At 32.8% G+C, this 21,093-nt stretch overlaps 1 protein-coding gene across 1 annotated transcript in view; it reads right to left on the minus strand.

The window, feature by feature from the left end:
- The window catches only part of LOC149904151 (uncharacterized), a 134,135-nt gene that overhangs the window by 93,288 nt on the left and 19,754 nt on the right, over positions 1-21,093 (minus strand). The gene's annotated exons all lie outside the window — the stretch shown is intronic.

Raw genomic sequence — 21,093 nt, forward strand, 5'->3', positions numbered from 1 at the left:
CCACTAGAAGGTATAAGTCACGTACAAAACTACTTATCTTTCTTCAGTTTGCCAAAACTAATTTGAATCCCTACAGTAAAACTAAATATTGCATCTCTGTTCTAAATATATGCAACACTGATTGAAGTATGAGTAAAAATATTACCGGAAGAACTAAGAGATCAATTTTTATTTATATCTTTATGACTTTTAAGTTTTACGATTGAACAAGATTGCTCTTCCATTGATGATAGAAATTGACGTTTCAATCAAGTTTTTATACCTTCATTTCCTTTATTTAGTACTTCCATAACAGCAAAGCTAAGCCTTTGTTATTCTTACAAAACGGTATTTAAAAAGAGCATTTACTGACTTCGTTTCGCCTTTAAGAAAGTTGGAATATTAAAATCTCTTTGAAGAAAACAGTTCAGCACTAACACTTTTCATGTAAATTAAGGAAAGTGGTTTCATTATAAGAACATTTTAAGATATGAAATTCTCGTTTAAAACACTGAAGGATAGTGTAATTACCTGGGTTTATTAAGTTACTAGCTGTTGCCCGCGACTTCGTCCGCGATTAGGTCGTTTTTCGTCATTCGTCGTTTAAAAAAAATACGTGACACTTTATTTTTGAATGTTCTTAATTATTGTCTCTTATAAAATTTAACTACTTACATTAAAATTGAACACTCTGATAAGAAAATCTTAAAATCTGAAGAAAACATGAATGAATGTGAGTTCCCCTCCGTTGCTATGCGAAAATACATTCGTTGCTCTATTTTAAGAAAAATTTGTAATACTGTGGCCTGGGCGTTATAACACGTCCAGGGAGTTCCTGAGTGCCGATATCACCATCTTGAGGAAAAGCTTCTAATGTCGATTTAAAACTGCATACATACGAATTAACCTGTTCTAAAATTGTGAAATGAGTTCAGTTTTAAATTTGAGAAATATTGATTTCTTGTATTCCACTATTCGTTGTAGTCGAATACAAAATATAGGTATTTAAACAAACTTAGGTTGGCCTACAGGCAAAAGGGATCCTATCAAATGGTAAACTTGACCTTGTATCTTAAAAGTAAGTATGAACGGACCTTCTGATAATTATTGAGCACCAAAGGATCATTTGAAACGCGCTACTATAAGAGCGAATATTGTCTAATAACAATTTACATTGCACAGTATGTTCCTCTAAAAGTAGTGATTTCAAAGGTTCCGGTGTATCTTCAAATGAAAGCCGACTCCTTACTACACTTTAAAGCATTACAAAAAGAACATACTACGCCTTTACAGAAGATGATCTGTAATCAATTGTGAGGTTATAAGCAAACCCACTTTTATATTTGTTAGACCACACCACCGAATTCGTAGATTGTTTACCTCAAGTCATTAAGACTATGACGAAATCTGTCTGCAGTAAGACGGCCCTCTCGCTATTCGTCCGTTTCCAGAGACCGAATAGTTTCAATTCTTAATCTTTCATTAAACAAACTTATTAATCGTTCTTGTCTCATATAATTGTAATATTCGCGTCCCTACTCTAGTCATTGCTTATACTCATGTTCATCTTCAAGAGATCGAATAATATTATGATGCACCCTATCATTTGTCAAACGGTCTTCATATTGAGTAAAGTTTCAGATTCTCGAGATAAAATATGACTGTCGTGATCAGTAGTGAGACGTAATTCCCTCTCAGTGAGGGTTTCGGTCTCACGGGATAGTACAATATGCCGTTTGCGATCAGCTGTGAGACGTCATACCCTCTCAGTGAAGGTTTCGGTCTCACGGGATAGTAGGGGAGACCGGGTTTGGCTGTCTTACGGGTTGGTTGTCACAGCGGTCTTAACACAAAACTGAACTATCGAATAAGTCTGTTGAACAGCGTGGCAAGAGCGATACAGTGACAACGCTGTCCCCACTTCGCGTCAGACCGCCCCGATCTGCCGTGAGGGCCTCACACGTGTTTATTGTTTTCGCACAGATTTTTTATGATATGAGGACCGAATATGCTCCTCATAACATCACTTTTTGTGAACGAAACGACAGCGCGGTTTAATTTAATGCCAACACCATTAGAAAAAAGGATTATTATTAATTGTGAAAAAATATCATGATTTACACTATTAACACTCTTTTAACATAAAATATAAGTCTGTGAGTGTGTAAAAATAAATCCAGCTAATTACACATCAAACTTATGTTTATAATTAGGTATACGACATGAAAATATATTAATTACCAAGCAATAATAATACAGATAAGCAGTGGTGGCTCAGTGGTGAGACCTCGGACTTCGAATCGATAAGTCCGGGGTTCGAGACCAGGCGAGCGCGCAGGAAATAAATTGATTTTTCAATTTATCTGCGCATGTTGTAACATCACCACTGCTCGAACGGTGAAGGAAAACATCGTGAGGAAACCGACATGTCGAAGAATTAAAAAGTTCGATGACATGTGTCATCCGCCAACACGCACTTGGCCAGCGTGGTGGATTATGGCCTGTACCCTCATAGGAGGCCCGTGTCCCAGCAGTGGGAACGTATATGGGCTGATGATGATGAATAATACAGATAAATACTGAACATAAGTAGGTATAATAGATATTAAGTAGTATTAGTTAAAATATACTTTGACTGTTAGTCAAAGTTTATTTTTACTAACAACATGTAAATGAAGAAGAAATAGTAATTACCAACGAACTAACCTTTTCTATAATACTTAACACGGCACATTTTTCAAATTATCTTGCTCAACCCTGCTCAAAAATTTGAGGGTTTTGTTGGAACTTTAATATGTCAAAACTATGATATATCTAACTACGATACAACTTGCTTGCGGAAATGCTCATTACAATTGTGAATCTAAAGAATAACTAACAACATACTATTCAATTTTATTGAGCTGATGAATATCTTTTGCCTGGAAGAAATCACCATCGCCTAATAAATATACTGTGTTTTCTTATAAAACCGTTACATAATTTATTTTATCTACTTAAATAATGAAAATGACATTATATTTATAAAATATAAAACATATTATGTAAAATGATTAAAAATAAATAAATGAAGCAACTACGATTCAAATAAAACATCTTTTTCAGTGTTAAAATGCTCTTAGCAATCCTGGATGATGAACTGTATCATGTACTCTGATCCCAGTACGGTCGGTACCTCGATAGCCATAACGATAAATATTATAATCAGATAACCGCAAAGTCAAAATAAAAACATTACTTGTACAGTTGTGAGTGCAAAATTTACGTTTCATTTGGAATAACATTTTTTTCGGTACTAAAACGTAGTCGTTTGATATGTGGTTGGCTGCCCCTCCTCTCCTTCCTGAAAAATATCCTCCAAAATTTCCCGAGATACTTCCAATGATTGAACCATTGGACGTTGGACATTAACTTCAGTCAAAAATTGACGAAGCGGATGATTACTAATTTCCACTTAATCCTCGCTGCTACTATCTTTACCATCAAATCATCAATTTTCAAGTGGTGTTGTAAAAATATCAGCAGAAATCGTCTTCCAAAGGCGATATAATTTTATGAGCAATTGAATCTGTAAATAACAAAATCGAAAGTTAACTGTAAATCTATAAAAAAAGCTACTTAAAAATAAAATTTTAACAAAAACTAATGTTCCCAAAAGTGTAATTTAATATCTACCAACAAAAAACATGAATTGCTATCATTATAAAAAATAAATACCTATAAGTAACAACTTACTTTTTGTGGGAACGCATGATGGTGAAAATTCACAAAACACGAAGATTGCATTTGATATTTTTGGTTTTATGGCATTCAATTGCTTTATAAATAATATCACTACATAGTATAAAAAAAGTCGCTTTCTCTGTCCCTATGTCCCTTTGTATGCTTAAATCTTTAAAACTTCGCAACGGATTTTGATGCGGTTTTTTAATAGATAGACTGATTCAAGAGGAAGGTTTTAGTATATAATTTATTAGGTTTTAGACAAAGCGGACGAACCTGCGGGCGGTAAGCTAGTAAATTTATAAAATACGAAGATTTTTAAAATTGTAACTAATGAACGCAATCAATATTAGATTAACTGTAGATAATGCTGTCTAGTTTTACTTAAAATAATAAACATCTACCCTCACTTTAAAAAAATGTAGTATATTTATTATTTACACGAAATATACCTTATAGGGAAGGGAAGATATGGGCTAAAGAGTTAAATAAATAACATAATTATATTTAAATTATTAATTTCCAACTGTGTATTCAGTAGTGTTAACATCTAAATTGATTTGATTTTTACGAAATCTCATAGATGGCGCTGTTACAATACAACTTACATTCTTTAAACTATGTTTCTCTTCCCAAGTTACTTAAATGGCATAATTTTTATAGTGTCAATCAAGATATTGTCAAACAACATTTATATATGCGTCATTTGATTATTAATTTCCAATAGTTAACGTGTGTTTGATTTTTCTAACACTTCATAGATGGCGCTGTTTCAAATTTGTCTTTATACTGCTAAGATTAAATTAACTGTTTCTCTGCCAAAATTACATAAATGACGTAGTTTTTATAGTGTAAAGCTAGATAATAGCGTGGCTTACTCAAAAACAACATTTAAACATGAGTCTTTAGATTGTACGCTGTCGTAGTACACGGAATACGTAAGAAAAATAAAGGTTCACAGCTCCTCCCCCGGAGGTGATAGCATGATAATATGTTTAAAAAAGCCTCACCCGACCTGTTAGTAATATTCATGCAAAATTTGAAGTCAATCTATGCAGTACTTTTCGAGATTTGCCTGGACAAACATACAGACAAACAGACAAACAGACAAACAGACAAAAATTCTAAAAACTATGTTTTTGGCTTCTATATCGATTATAGATTACGGCCCAAGTATTCTTTTAAAAAAATATTCAATGTACAGTTTTGACTTTCCTACGATTTTATTATATGTATAGATATTGAATTGGAGCATGATATAGGTGCCTACCTTTACTTAACTGATACTTACTTAAAAGAGGTTTTGATTAGTAAATTTTACATAATATTTTATAAACTTAATCTTACTAATATTATAAATGCGAAAGTTTGTGAGGATGTGTGTGTGTGTTTGTTACTCTTTCACGCAAATACTACTAAACCGATTACAATGAAATTTAGCACAAATATAGTGGGTAACTTGGATTAACACATAGGATAGGTTTATCCCGGAAATCCCACGGGAACAGGAACTATGCGGGTTTTTCTTTGAAAACGCGGGCGAAGCCGCTGGCGGAAAGCTAGTGTTTCATAATTGTGTTCCTATAATTATGTGAGATTTACAATCTTTGTTTATTTATACATTGAAATATACTAAATCACATGAAGCGGAAGGAATGTTAAGACATCGTGTATATTGTATGGTTCTCGTGTATTTATTATTGCATGTTATGTTGAACTTTATTGATTACATTCAACATTTACGTATACCGAAGTAGCAGAACAGATTATGTTTAAATGATTAAGTAGTATAATGTTATTAATATAATTATAGAATCGAAATAAGTTATGTGTACTTTGTTCGTTCCAAATTCATTTTTCATTCTGTGAAATAGAGAAAGTTTATTGTATTTTCACCGGGATTGCTAAAACTAGCATGTATTCACTACTGTATTAATGAGTTAGTTACGTAATAAGTATTAACTATTTACGCTATTATTCGCATCATTAAACGGATGTTTTCACACCACATACTTCACAATGAAGCTTTTGCTGCACGCCTCTCTGCACTATAAATATTTCAACACCCATTCAATACAGGCAATATACTATTTATGCAAATGAAGGTAAGACTATACGTCTATACTAGTTGGAAGAAGGCTCTAACAACGCTTTGTGTAGGCTTACAGACTAACTGCCGAACAATGGAGCTGGGAAAAGGGCTTGTTAGCCGTGATGCCTTCGATCTGAATATTGAGTGGATGTAACCGCTTTTAAGGATCTTTATAGACAGGTTTATAATAATGTCGCTGAAGGCGTAAGCCTATTATGTTGAAATTTTGCAAGGGTGGGAACTAAACATAATATGTCTTGTTGGTGTTGGTTGATATTGATTATAGGTACCTATTATAAGTTTAGCTTGAAGATGCGTGTGGAAATGAATTCCGCTCTTGCAATGAATATAAATGCACAGAATATAATATATTTATACCTACTATTGTAGGCATTTCTATCGACTCAGCCTCATTTGCCAGGCTCAGGGCAAATGAGGCTGAGTCAAATAGTTCTATTATATGAGAATGAAAGAAAACAAAACCAAATGACGTAACGTCACGCCAGAAAAGTGACTAGCCAATTAGTTCACAAGTTCAAAGCCTCTGTCTCTCCGCCGGTTTATTATTATATTAACATTAAGATTAATTCTTCTATCTATTGAATGCAGATTCCCTTTACTTATAGCGATAACTAGGCTAAAATATTATCTATTCAAATGATATTCCAAATACATATAACTCCTACATGTGATTGTTTTACCTTTTCCTCGAAATCATGAATACTAACATAATTATGCGTATCAATGATTACTGACAATTCTATTTCATCAGCCAGAGATCGGCTCGTTAGCCAATACATTACTATAATATAGAGCTTATTAAACTTAATCAATCAAGTGAATTAGAGTATAATTGATGTCGATTGTGTTAGCTGCATTACCAATGGCAAGTGTCTATGAATGAGCTGTAATTAGGCGCAATTGGTATGCACATAACCTGAGTACATATTATAGTTCTAGGGTTATTATCTATCACGTGGTGGTCTTAATTGTTATATTATTCTTTGTGATATAACAAGTAATTCATATTATGATCGTATATTAAATGGCTGGTGAAAATGGGCTTCATAATCGATTTTGAGTACTTAACCATTGGTAAGTTTATTTAGATTGTTATGATAGTTGAAATTTTACATATCTGTAATTATACTATATTATTTACTTTTCAGAACTGATAGTAGGTACCTAATTGTAACTGTTAAAAGAGCTTCTGAAAGAAGTCGAGTTAAACGAGTAAATATTTCAGATAATTAGTATGATATATGAAAGGTAAAAGGTAAAATTATAATTATAACCTGGATAAACAAATACGAAGCTGTATTTCCCAGGGGAATATGAGGCATACGATTTCATAATTACGTGTACATATTATTTCGTAATAATTACACCAGCTGTTACTCCTTATTTTTTTCATTAATAGCTTACTGATTACTATAGGTATATGGATAAGGCAAATTAAGATTCCTATAAGCATAAAGCAATTAATGATTTTAACTCCTATTACAAAGACTAAACTTCAAACAAAATCCCATATTAATTATTCAATCAGAATTTTTCCAATACTACTTTTGTCTCGTCGTAAAATAGATTAATATTTACCATTTACCACCGGTTCGGAAAGCCAAAATAAATTGGTCAAATCTCGGGTGTGGCCATTAAATTAACGACACTTCAAATGTGATTGATAACACATTGCGTTTTTCAAGAATAAACAGTAGCGTAACTATTGATGCAACTGGTAATGCTTGAGATAGCGTAAGCTTTGAATCATGTAAGCGTTGTAGTGTAGGAGATAGCTGTGTTAATATGTAAATAATGTATTTTTCCTTGCTTGATAGAATATCAGTATTGGTATTATAAATTTCATATAATTGCGCTAATATTGAATATTGATGCAACTAGTTATGTTTAAGGTAGCGAAAGCATTGTAGTGTAATTATATTTTCTTTATTTCTTGTATTATCATTTTTAGCTTGTTATTTTAATTATAGTAACAAATAACAATATTGGTATTGCAAATTTATTTTAAGCTATTGCCTAGCTTTTATCTCAGACGTTGAGCGCGGCGACCGAATATAAAAATTCCGTAACGAAAAAACCTAACGCCCCCCACTCCAACCGGCACAGCGATGCTATGCAATAGCTTTACCGCGCCATCTCGAGTGCCACACATATTTTTATAAATTATTATTGGACTATTAATCCATTTCTCAAGTTACCACTTTCAAATATTTTGATAAAAATATAATATTTTTACATATTATACGTATATTCTTCACAAATAGTGCAACAGCTTCCTAGACTATAAGTACAACGTTTATGTCACCAAGCTGCCCTCAATAAGTGCATACAGTCGATTCGTCTTCAAAAAGAAACTGGTTGGCATCATTCCCAGTTTTTGCCTCTTTACAAATGCTCGGAAAGGAATTTTAATCTCTCGCTTCACCTCGCTTCATTGTTTTGCAATTTATATTGACAAAGATGCGACTTTTTCTCGTAATTGTTTGGTATTTAGCGAGTAATTGTGATTGTAATGTATGTGAGATTGCGGACGTGTTTCGTCGTCTATATATGGTTTTTAAAAGAACTCTAGGTGGACAGATTTTTCACTGTTGACAGGGTAATAATTATAGGTACTAAATGAATTAGGGTATTAAATGAAATAAATGTTTCGAATACAAATTCCTTTTGTTTTTATTTACGTGACGACACCTTAATAATATTATTAAATCAATATACTGACAATACAATTTATAGAGTGAACCCAAGCCTATAAGAACGACTCAAGAACGACTACATTTTTGACTTAAAAGTAAAAGGTTATAGGTAATTTCTGTTAATGAGATCTGTTTACTAAGAAAATTAATAAATAGTCAGTTATTGGTAATTGAAGATTTTCGAAACCAAAATATAAGAGAATCTGTGGAACATTTTCATGTAAAAACACAATTAACTTCTTAAGAAGCATGTTTAGCGTTTGCTAAAAGTTTTCATCGTACAATTTACGTAATATTCGCTAGCAAATTAGCCAATTAGTGTAATACCGCTAAGTAACTTTGAAGTTAGAAGTTACGTTACTAATACGACCGTTACAAATCATTTTACTACAGTTTTGTATGCGTTTCAACACATAGTTTGTGTAGTTTATGTAGAGGCACTATTGTGTTGTAAATCCTAATAAGGAAAGGTCACTATGAGATGTTAGATGAAATGTTTTGCAGATGATTGCGATTTTTGAATAGATTTAGATGCTCCTAATTGAAATTTTCTTTTTATATAATTGATACCCTCATAGGAGGCTCGTGTCCCAGCAGTGGGAACGTATATGGGCTGATGAAGATGATGATGATATAAATGATCGTAAGTCTTTTTCTATTATCCATCATATTTATTACAGTCAAGATATACATGTTTATTGATGTCTAGTAATCATACAATTTGTAAATTAGATATAGATGAAACTCAAAGGCATAGACCATTTATTTTATTTGCTTTTCAGTCGGCAGTTACCGCGTCAACACTTACAAAGAACTTAGAATATAGGAGGTGTAATTATTGTGAGATGATTGTATGCTAAGAGCTTTCTATGAAACAGCTTTAGTTAAAATAATGATAATTACGTCTAAACATCTCATAAGCTTTCTAAAGTATTTTACTGCATGTTTCGATTTTAATTAATTATTTCAAAGTAATTTTAGTTTGAATTCGAAAGAGGTAAGAAATTTTCATAATGAAATCAATTCAAAAATCACATTCCTTCTTTTTTTAAGGTACTTATTAGGTACTTATGCTAGGTATGCTAGACTACTGTATTGAAAATGCTCAAATTCGTCCAAGTCAAAGTCCAAGATCACATATCTATACGCTTCTAGAATTCCCCAGTGATTCTATACAGTGTCCAATAGAACACAATCCGTTGTCTATTTCAGTGATCTTATTTCACTACTGCGACGTATGTGTTCCGCAAGACGATAATAGTAAGCATACTTACTGAATACTTGTATTGTTTTTCTATCGTAATACAAAACTGAGATATTTAATTTATGTTGGACGGACCATTTTTCGGAAAATCGCAGCCTTTTTGAATTTTTTACACAAATTTTTATTAAACTTTGCTGTCTATTTAGATAAGATCTTGGTATATTCTGAAACAACTATAAAAAGATTATATGAACTAACTATAAAGACATTATAAATAAACAAGTGCGTGTTAAAAATTGTATGTTTACATTATCGTATGAACAATATCTCGATCAAATTATTCAATTAGGTAATCTTTTTTCTAAAGAATAACTTTATAATAGAAATCAAATATGTATTTCAGTATGATTTATCTAAACAATACAGTTAGACAAATAAAGCATTGTGAGAGCGAAATTCCCAGCCACAGTGCGGAAGTCGCCGTGATGCCTCGTAAATGTCTAGGCATTACTGTAATAGACCGGGAGATACTGACACAAAATTTCGAGTCATTTGTAACAGGATGGCGGTTCTACAGGGGTCTTAGTACGCAATGACAAAAAGAAAAACGATGGTGTGAACGCTGGTACCGGCGGCTTAGACGCGTGGGCGTTAGTCGAACTCGTCGGAAAATAGCGAAAGTCAAACGATTTGTAACAGTATGGCACTTATTTTTCCTGTAAGTTTGAGGATCAACAAATATAAATACAAAATTTCAAAGATCTATGTGTTGGAAATCTTCACTTATATAAATTAATAATAAATTAAGTTTTCAAGTATGACAGCACTTTTTCCCCCTACTAGAAGTATGGCAAATATAATAATGGTCACATTTTATCAAATACTCTCCAAAAATCCAAATGCAATACTGGTACAAAAAGTTTGGCGAAATAAAAATTTTTTGCAGATTTTCGGCGGTATGGCGACCATTTGGAATCGTCCGAAAAGTATGGCATGGTGATTTTCGTAAATGGCTGCACGACGATAGTTACCTGTGCAAAAGTTAGCCTGGTACAAATGGTTGAATAATTGTTTTATTTAAATCAACACATTCGCGTCGGTATGGCGGGCTGTAAGTCACACCGGAAAAGTATGGCATGACACTACCGCCTACTTCTTTTTTATGGGCTATCGGTAAATTCTAAAATTTTTGTGTTACAAATCGTTTGACTTTCGCTATTTTTCCGACGAGTTCGACAAACGCCCACGCGACTAATCCACCGGTACCAGCGTTCACACCATCGTTTTTCTTTTTGTCATTGCGTACTAAGACCCCTGTAGAACCGCCATCCTTGTTACAAATGACTCGAAATTTTATGTCAGTATCTCCCGGTCTATAATTGCAACGTTTTGAATTATCTTTACGTGTTGTTATTTTATTTAAATCTTGCTTAAGCTTTCTTATTGTTAAAGAATAAAAAAGTCCAAATATAAAAACAAATCATTTCTTAAAAATATACATTCGTGGAAAAGTAGTGGACATTTGAGACTACCAATAAAATGAAGTCATCAACATCCAAGGTCTCTTAAAAAGTCACATTTGGGTACGATTTTACCGACCGTATACACGTTATGAAGCTTAGACAATAACGAGATTATAATACACATACTTTTGTACGCGAACTATATTTCACTCCTGACCTAATTATCATTGAAACATGACTGCACTACCCCAATAAATAGCGTATTACGAATGCTATTTTCGAATTCAATTAAAGGGCCAATTAATCTTTCAATTAAGCATAAACAAATGTACAATAATTAATGTGGTCCGCATTTGCCACATCACAAACGAATCGTCTACACGGAAATAGATTATCGCATCATTCACATTTGTTTTGTTTGTCTGTCTGCGAGTGCCGTTCTACGAAATTGCATGGGTGGTCCCGCTCCTGTTGGAAGTGGGTTTATGGGTTCTTAACGCTGGATCAATATTGGTTTTACATTATGTTTAGTCTGCGTATGTCAGCTTTTGTCTGCGCGAAATGGTGGTGTAATTTTTTTGAGATTGGACTAGACGTTGGGACAGTTGGAACGTCTGCAGGGACAGAACGTTTGATGAATAGAACTTCCGAGAACATAGATACGTCGTTGTGTACTTATTATAATGTTTTTGATGAATTAGTAATAAATACTACTATTATATAATGTATGAAACTGATGATACGAGAAATGTATGATTTTTTAAAAAAGCTAATAAATAACTTTTCATAGCAAAATGTGAAGAGCTATCTTTTGAGGCAAACAACACCAATAAAACAAGAAGTTTGTTTAAATAAAACGTGCTAAAACAGTAAAGAATATATAGCTATGGCTATAACAAACCGGCACAACGCTCTACGTTAAAATTTAAGAGAAAAAAGTTTTCGTACCTACGACGTAAATCAAATATGATGAAGCACATGCAAAGTTTTGAAAATATGACAGCGAAGCTTTCCACTCGCTACCAGGATTTGAATTTTTACTCTGAGATAAAGTTTTTCCATCATTTTCTAATTTTGTATCGCTCGAGCATTAGAATTATGATAAAATTTCAGATTTTAATTGCTTCATCTATAGTAACTGCATGAGGTATCGTATGTGATTTGTTTGGTAATTTTATATTAATGCAGGAATTGTATTAGCTTAAGGCTAAACAATTGCAAGACAAGATAAACGCGACTTATCTATATTAAAGTGAAACTTTTATTACATCGTCTCAAACTTTTTGGTCTGTGTAGCGCATGTCGCGTGTATCGCGCGACATGCGCTACACAAAGCAGTGTTCGGAACCGTTCGAACAGTTTCACTTTTACCGTGGTTTCATAAAACCATACAACATTTTTTTTTAATTTTAAACTATCGTATGAATGTTATGTCATAAAAGATTAATGTACATACTTGCCACCTGGAGTAGATTTAATATAACTATTCAAAAAGTTGCACAACACGCATCATATGAAAAAGAAACACATAAACGATTAAAGGCATTTAAAAGCGTATCATACACACATTGAGAATTTCTTAACCCTCGTGTAATCAATAACAAATTGAGCATTTCAAACAAATGTAAAACCGCACCGTTACATACATAAACGGATAACTAGCCAACCTATAAATTGATAGCAGCACATCAATTACGTCGCCGCTCATTAAATCAACTATAGATTAACGACAAATGTTTCTAAACAGCATCCGCGCTAGTTTCCTGTTGTTAATCATTGTTATCGCCGCGAAATAATTAGGGACACTCGTAACATAGTATAAAGTGAACAAGTAAGTTATCTTCGAACAAAGGTACATCGCGTCGTTTGTATGTACGCGGAGCGCTTGGCCACGCCGACCGTTCATGTACGTACGCAAGACGCAAGCACACAACGCCGCTCGGTTATTTTTCATGGACCGTTCTTGCCAGGGCCGCGCCTTTGCTGTGAGCGGACGGTGTTTGTTTATACTACTCGACCAAGCCAACTAGACGCTCGGGTGGAATGCGGCCTCCCCGCCCGCTTACCGCCTCAGGTACCGCGTTCGCCTTAGTACGGTTCGCAGCATCGACGCATTCGTACGTTTCGCATCGCTAGTTATTTCTGTACTTTTTATTATTAATCGTTAAAGCTTGTTGTTGACTGTTAAGTTTTTCGTTGTTATTTGTTTAAGTTTTTACTGTGTTGTTATTCATAGACAGCCCTCGAAATGGGGAAAAATAAGACTATTCATAGCGGAGAGCGAACAGTGATATTATTAATATTTTTTTTTGCTATCTGTACCCGAGACATGGGCGGGTGACGTCACAGTTGAAAAGGGTCTAGTTGGCTTGGTCGAGTAGTACATTTCAATGTGACAAGTGACAACCCTGCACCTCGCGAGTTTAGGTAACGTGCGCTCCTAAACGCCGGGAGACGGCCTACTTGTTTTCTTTATACTATGCTCGTAATATATTCGCTATCTGCGGTGTCGTTGACCTTTGTTATGTCACGATCGATATGATTGTAACTGTCTTGCGACAAGGACGTCGTATGACTAAGACTGTAACCGATCTAGTAGAAAATATTTCAAATGATCTTCGTATGTTGGAATGTCAACAGATGTGGTTTTAATGTTTTTTAATCAAGTGTTCAGTGAGATACAATTTCAAATCTCATTGCCTATATCCTCAGAATGATCATATGGAAATCAGTACGATTAAATGAACATAAAAGTGATAGTAAACAAAGATTGTTTCTGTTATGCTTAACTACTTACTTCTGAGATATTTCGATGTATTTGTGCCTTTTAAAAACCAGAAAATATACCGCATAAAACAAGACAATTTATTGCAAACAAAAGACCCATAAACACATTTCGATAGACTCTATAGTCTATATACTCTATCGAAACCTCGAAGGTAAAGTCGTGAATAGCCAACCATTTAAAGCAAGAATTTTTATAGCTAATCCCATACTATCATGCACAAGCAAATGGGATAATAAATCAGTAAACAGATAAATGAATCGAGTCGCACTCTATTAACACGAAGAACATAATGTAAAAGCCCTTAGCCCCTTCGTAGACAAGGCAACTCAAATCTCCTATACTCAACGCTTTTGCTTTTACACTTTCGCCATACAACACCCAACGGTGTCAGCGACGCGACTAGTTTAAAAGCCTCAATAGATTTTTATGGCTGTAGTCGCTTGGAGACTAAAATCGTCGAGTATCGAAGATTTGAGTAGCCTCGTGTACGGAGGGCCTTAAACATGTGCGGTTGAACGTGGTTGAACTATTTATTTGGGAAAGTTCAACCAAGAATGACATTAGGAATGCGTAAATTAATCGTTTTTGGTGCTTTATCTATTTATCGTGAGCATTCGTGTTGGTTTTTACATTTTAATCATTTGGAATTGTTAATTTAAAAGTTATAAAAATAAACATGGAGAGAAAGATAAAAGAACACATAATATACTGATAAATAGAATTGAAATGAAATTCATTTTATGTACATTTTTAGTACCTGCTTAATATTTATGTTTCGATTGTAAAAAATAATACATATTTTAAAGGTTATAATATTAAGTATACAAATTAAAAACCACGTTTATGCAAGATAAATCTGATTGTGGGTTTTCTGATTATTAGGTCTCTGCAAATTGTTTACTAGCCCTATAAAAGTTACAATTAATAGATACATCGAGGTACGTTAAAATCATTATACTGTAGGTACTTCCTGTACATAAAATTAAACGTAGATTTCTATGGATTTTTTCATTTACATCAGGTAGGTATTAAAACTGTGTATATAAAATAGAAAAATGTTGTGATAATACATTATAGAAAGTAAACTCTTAAATAACAAAATATAAGACATGAAAATATTATTATTTAACTTTCCATAATGTTCGGGTCACCACCATAATAATGCCCGGAATTTGAGAAGGCTTTGCGGAGATTTCATTATTATTTCACGAAGAAACCAGCTTTGGGTGTATGTTATTACATACTTAAATTGCTTATTATTAATACAAAAGGATCTTCTGTAATGTTGACCTATATCAACACAGTAAAGAATTCAAATTGATTAGATTTTTCATTTTGGTAAGTAACTATGTCCTTTATTTTAAATATATTTTTATTTTCGTGCTAATTTCCATTCCAATCCCTCAATATACAGTTAATTTTCTTATTTAACAATAATAATAGACTGTCATCAGTTACTTAGGAAATTCTTACGTCAAAAATGCACTATTTTATTTTTACTAATGTAACATACTGACTGCCAAATTTCATTTCATTATACAGTTGTATCTAGTTTATTTATGTTTATACTTTATATTATATCTATGGTCGTGTTGCATACAATTCAAACTATCACACGCTTGAGTGTAACAAAACGGCGGGCCGCGGCCGGTCCGAACGAACGCGTCCCAGTGGTCCGGGAGCCAGCAGCAGATTTTATGACCAAGTTCCTCTCAAGCGGTAATTAGTAAAATGCATCAAAGTATAGTATTATGAAGCCTCGTGAACGTCAGCTGGAGCTCGATTGGGGGAAAGAGCGGTTGTAGCCTCCCGTATCAGCTGACGGTTTTTCCACCAAGATACAGCCAGCTGACATATATATTTATCCACAGTTACATATAAGCTATCATCAGGTAAATTTTTGTTTGAGAGGAAATAACGGAAAATAAATTTTTCTTTAAATTTAACTTTCATGTTCGAGACACCAGCTGACGTATAATACACCATGTTGTAACCAGCTGACTATTTTTTTTCGTTGAGATATTGGGTTAGCTACAATTTGACAAATTTTTAGCTGAGAGGAAATGAATGAATGAATGTATTTTTTTTCCTATGTGCGTGGGAGGCTACAACCGCTCACCCCCCCAACCGAGCGCCAGCTGACGTTCACGAGGCTTTATAATACTATACTCTCATGCGTCTGACGAATTATCTCTTGAGAGGAAATAGTTAACCAAATTTGCACCTGGCTCCCTAACCACAGCAATAATTTACATAAAATGGTATAATTAATTGCAACTTTAAAGACAAAGGCCGCTTCGCTAGGTATGTAAATGAGGTCTAGGTACCCTTTTTAAATAGCAATCCTGAAACGATTTTGTTTTGAGATAAACAATGAAAAATATTCAACCAGTAAAAGGTTTAACGCTATTTAGGTTCTGAATTAATTTCGTATTTAAATAGTAGAAATAGATTCGTATTTCTAGGAACCAATGCTGGGAAATAGTTATTTCATGATGTCAGTTATGATTAAATTTTATAAAATTATTGAAAACTAGAGGTCCGCCCCGGCTTCGTCCGTGGTACATATTTCGCAATAAAAGGTAGCCTATGTCCTTTCTCGGGTATCAAAATATCTCCATACCAAATTTCATGCAAATTGGTTCAGTAGTTTAGGCGTGATTGAGTAACAGACAGACATGATAGAGTTACTTTCGCATTTATAATACTAGTATGGATGTGCTGATATTACTTACGATGTGTAATAAACTAAGTAGGTATGTATCTATTTAGCATTCTATCAACAATAATATTATGTTAATTCATTTCATTTCAACACAATTACCTAATACCTAATGTAAGTAGTAAGTACTGAATTAAACTCTCATGTTAACGAGTTTTCAAACACAAAATCGATTATGCTAATCCCACTATCATTGCTTCATTCATTTCCCTTTTATCATTTACAACAGGAAAACGAATAAAAATAGATCTGTATTAGTCTGTACTCTTTACAAACAAAACAGAAATAGATAATAAAGCGCTTTATCCAGTTAACATTATTTCTATCAACGCCTCGGATTCAACGGAGCAGGAATCTACTGAAACATTTATTAAACGTACTCTTGTATTCCTTTTAACGTACCTTTGTTCTTATGAATTTGAATATTATAAACCGTGAAAAATAATTCTGTTGTCTGATCTACAAGTTTTAGTTTTTGACGCGACAACGTCTTACAATTCGATAGCACTGCACGCACGAAAAAACATGACTCATGCGGCGTTACCTCGCGCTCTGAGGCGTTCCGTAAGGCTTGAAGTGCAAGCGAGAGCGCGGAACGAGCGACAAAGAAGCACAATCGGCCGTTGTCACGTTCAACTATCGTCAGTAAACCGACTTTACAGACAACCAATTTTTTATCAATATGTATGTAACTCTCAATATGTTGTATTAAGTATTCTACGTTAGATATGAATAAAATAGTTATATATTATTATGTTACCTATTTATTTATAAAACAGATGTATGTAATTGTTATAATAATTATGCATGTTTAAACAAACACTTAATACTATGCAGACCATAAGACGATTATTGTTTTACATCTTTAGACGATAACCTTTTATAATAGGTAAACAACATTTTTTTCCCAACAAACGAATACAGAAAATAAACGAATCCACAATTATTAGAAGTACGAAAATTTATTAATGAGAAATAAAAGAAAGAAATGGTGTATCATCATAATATTTATTTCAAGAGTTCGCCTAAGTAGTACTCTGTCCTTTTATGTGACAGCCGAAAACTAGGTCTGACTCCTCAGACGTGTCTGCGTCAATCTCTAGTGGCCCTCTAGAAGCTATATTCATAACAAAAACAGCTTTTCTTGAAACAAATACAATTTGAATAATTATCTCTTTCGATTTTTCATAATAAGGTCGCAATTATTAATTTCTTGAAGACTGTACAGTGTATAATATGTACCTACATTGTGTGGTTTAATAAATTCTTTTAGAGATACTTTAACGGATTTTAAACACGATTTATCCATTATGTTATTATTTATTTAACCCTAAAGTCTTTCTGTGTATAATACTCGCGTGAAATCAAACACAAGAAAATCCTACTCCTACTAATATTATAAATGCGAAAGTTTTTGAGGATGTGTGTGTTTGTTACTCTTTCACGCAAATACTACTGAACCGATTACAATGAAATTTAGCACACATATAGAGGGTAACTTGGATTAAAAAATTGGATAGGTTTTATCCTGGAAATTACACCGGACCGGAAACTATGCGGGTTTTGTGTTTTCTTTGAAAATGCAGGCGAAGCGGCAGGCAGAAAAGTACTGTATAAATTCTTATAACTAAATATATATTTTATATAATCTATCCGTTGACACGACGTAATTTACGGTATCGTAGATTAGTTGGCACTTTATTAATGTCATTTTAATCAAATGTTAAACTGTTTCAATATTAAATAGAGCAGTAGCAGCTTAGTTATAACTGGCTCAGATTACTATTTTGAAACTAGTGTATTAAGCTACATCTGAAATGTTATTAAAACCAAATTCATTATAAACGACTGGTTGCAGTCAGTTTTAAAAGTAGGTACCTATAACAAAATTTGATATCAAATATATTTTTGGGATTAATATTTAAATGTTAACTAAATTAAAAAATATAATAATAAGAAGACACCAGCTCTCAAACAAAAAAAAAAGATCAAATTGAGAGTCGGCACAGGCTCAGACACAAAAAATACAGTTGAATTCAGAATCTCCTCCTTTTCTTAAAGTAAGTTTATAAATCGATCGTTTTATAAAACTTGTTGAAAACCTTGCATTATGAGTAGCTATAATTTAGCTGATAAATTTACATAATATAGGTTATCCAATGCAATCTCGGTATCGAAGAAAAACATACTTCATTCCAACACTAATAAATCTGACAAACTCAACAGTAATAACTGATAATTATTAGCTTGGTGACGAGGAATTTTCCCTGAATTAAAGTATTAGCAAAATTTCATTAAAAGCAGTTCTCGTGAAACAATTTGTCTTGTCTCCAACCATCGTCTTTAGAGAACCAATTTGAATTTGTAATGAAACTAGCTCCGTCATTATTTACAGCATAAATATTGAGATGCTAATATTTATTTTAAAACTGATGGTCGAAGTGATATGAGAGAGATCAAATAAGTTACTTGCACGTATTTTTAGCAAGCGGTGTACTAGAAAGTGTTAGTGTTTATTACAACTGGGTAAAGTGTTTGACTATAAATGTTTGTTGAATCAAGACTTTCCACACTTTCTGCATTAAATTTAATTGAATGAAACTTTAGTAAAATCTTTAACATAGAAATATGCCTTGATTTTGTTTACTTTATTTAATTCGTTTATTGAAGTGGAACTTCTTCAGGTGCGTTGAGAGTAAAATTTCTAGGTCATGGAAAAACGGTCACATTAATGGAGTAAGACGACGATTTTAGTATCTTTCAATCTTGTCAAAGAAGTTTCACTTCTGACACGTGTGTTCGGCACATACGCTCTTTTTATATTGATAAAATCTTTGTAGCTATGAATTATATAAATAACATAAGTTATGTTGTATTTTTTCATAATATTATGACGAACCTGTTTACTTACTAAAATAATAAGTATGTATCTACTAATGTGTCGAATTATATTCTTTATATAATGTTAAATGTTTTTCCTCTGCAGACATGTAGGTAGATTTAATAGTTCACGATAAAACCGCTCACCGCAAACTGTCTTCACAGTTATTAGCTTCCAAGTAACTAAAGCTATTTTACTGGACCCATAAATCGGTTTAAACTGATTTTTATAGCACCTGCGGTTTGATAATTTGCTATAAAACAGATCCCGTGGTTAATTGTTAAACATAATAAACGCAATTTAACTTTTTACTATACTGAATCTGTTCCGTGTAATAAAAATAATAATACCTATTATTACCTAACATAAAATACGAAAAATGAAAAGTAAATTTTCATAGCATTATGCCACATTTTTATTTTTATATACTCAATTATTGTCACACTAAATATTATTATCAAAGATGGTCATGATGTTACGCTACCAATTCTTTGGCCGTTAAAAATACCAAATACATAGTATAAAAATTTTTCAACTTTTCAATTAATCAATTTCCTAACAAACACTACTAACAACTTAGTTATAAAGTCCATAATTCTAAATCAATTTTTTGCTCCTGAAACCTAATTAGCAAGAAACTTGGTTTGTTTGCTCAACGTTTCTTTACTGACTCAATTTAGTTTCGTACTCTGTTGCAATGCGCCACTCAGTATCAGTGTCTTGACTAACTTCTTGAATGAGAGCTTTGAAAGGGCATGCAGAAAATCTAATTATTTAAAGAACGTCCTGAGTTCGTAAAGATAACTCTGAAACACTCTCTCTATGCACACTTCACCTATAAACAATTTAAATTTAACATACGTTATTTGAATACTTATTTTTCAATTTATCAATTATATTGGATCAATATGTGAATTTTATCACGTATTATATTGTATTTTGTTACAGATAATTTATAAATTGCATACTTAACAACGCTCTATTTTGATGTAGAGTTGATAGAAAAGGTACAAAGTTTCTGTGATAAAGTTAAGTGATAAAAGATTTAAGTGAATTTTTTAAATATATTCGTTGTTATTCTAATTTAATAGATAGTGAACTTCACAAATAACTAATTTAAGTCTAACCTAGAAATTTCAATTTTAAACTTAGGTACCTACCGGACTATCTCAAAAATGCTGTTTTACTCCGCATTTTGGGACTATTTTTAATGACAAGCAATTAAAAATGTGCAAAGAAACTACAATTTGGGGCAGACGTGAGAAAGCCTAAAATTTGGAACCTTTGAAGTTGCAGTTCTTTGATAGTAAATTACCCATTGCAGACGTTGTTTTTCGTTAAATTGTTGATGTGACACGCCTAAACAATAAACAAAATATAACTTTTCCTCATTTAAATATGACCAAATAATACTGTAACTAAATAGATTAGATAGACAGAAGGTACTTCATAATGTTATAAAAAAATTGCATGTAATAAGAATAACAGCAATAAAAATTCTACAGTTTTTAAACTAAATACCGA

This window comes from Colias eurytheme, chromosome 12 (assembly GCF_061535395.1).
Source record: "Colias eurytheme isolate Ceu_HAF_F1 chromosome 12, ilColEury1 Martin Lab GWU primary, whole genome shotgun sequence".
Lineage (NCBI taxonomy): Eukaryota > Metazoa > Arthropoda > Insecta > Lepidoptera > Pieridae > Colias > Colias eurytheme.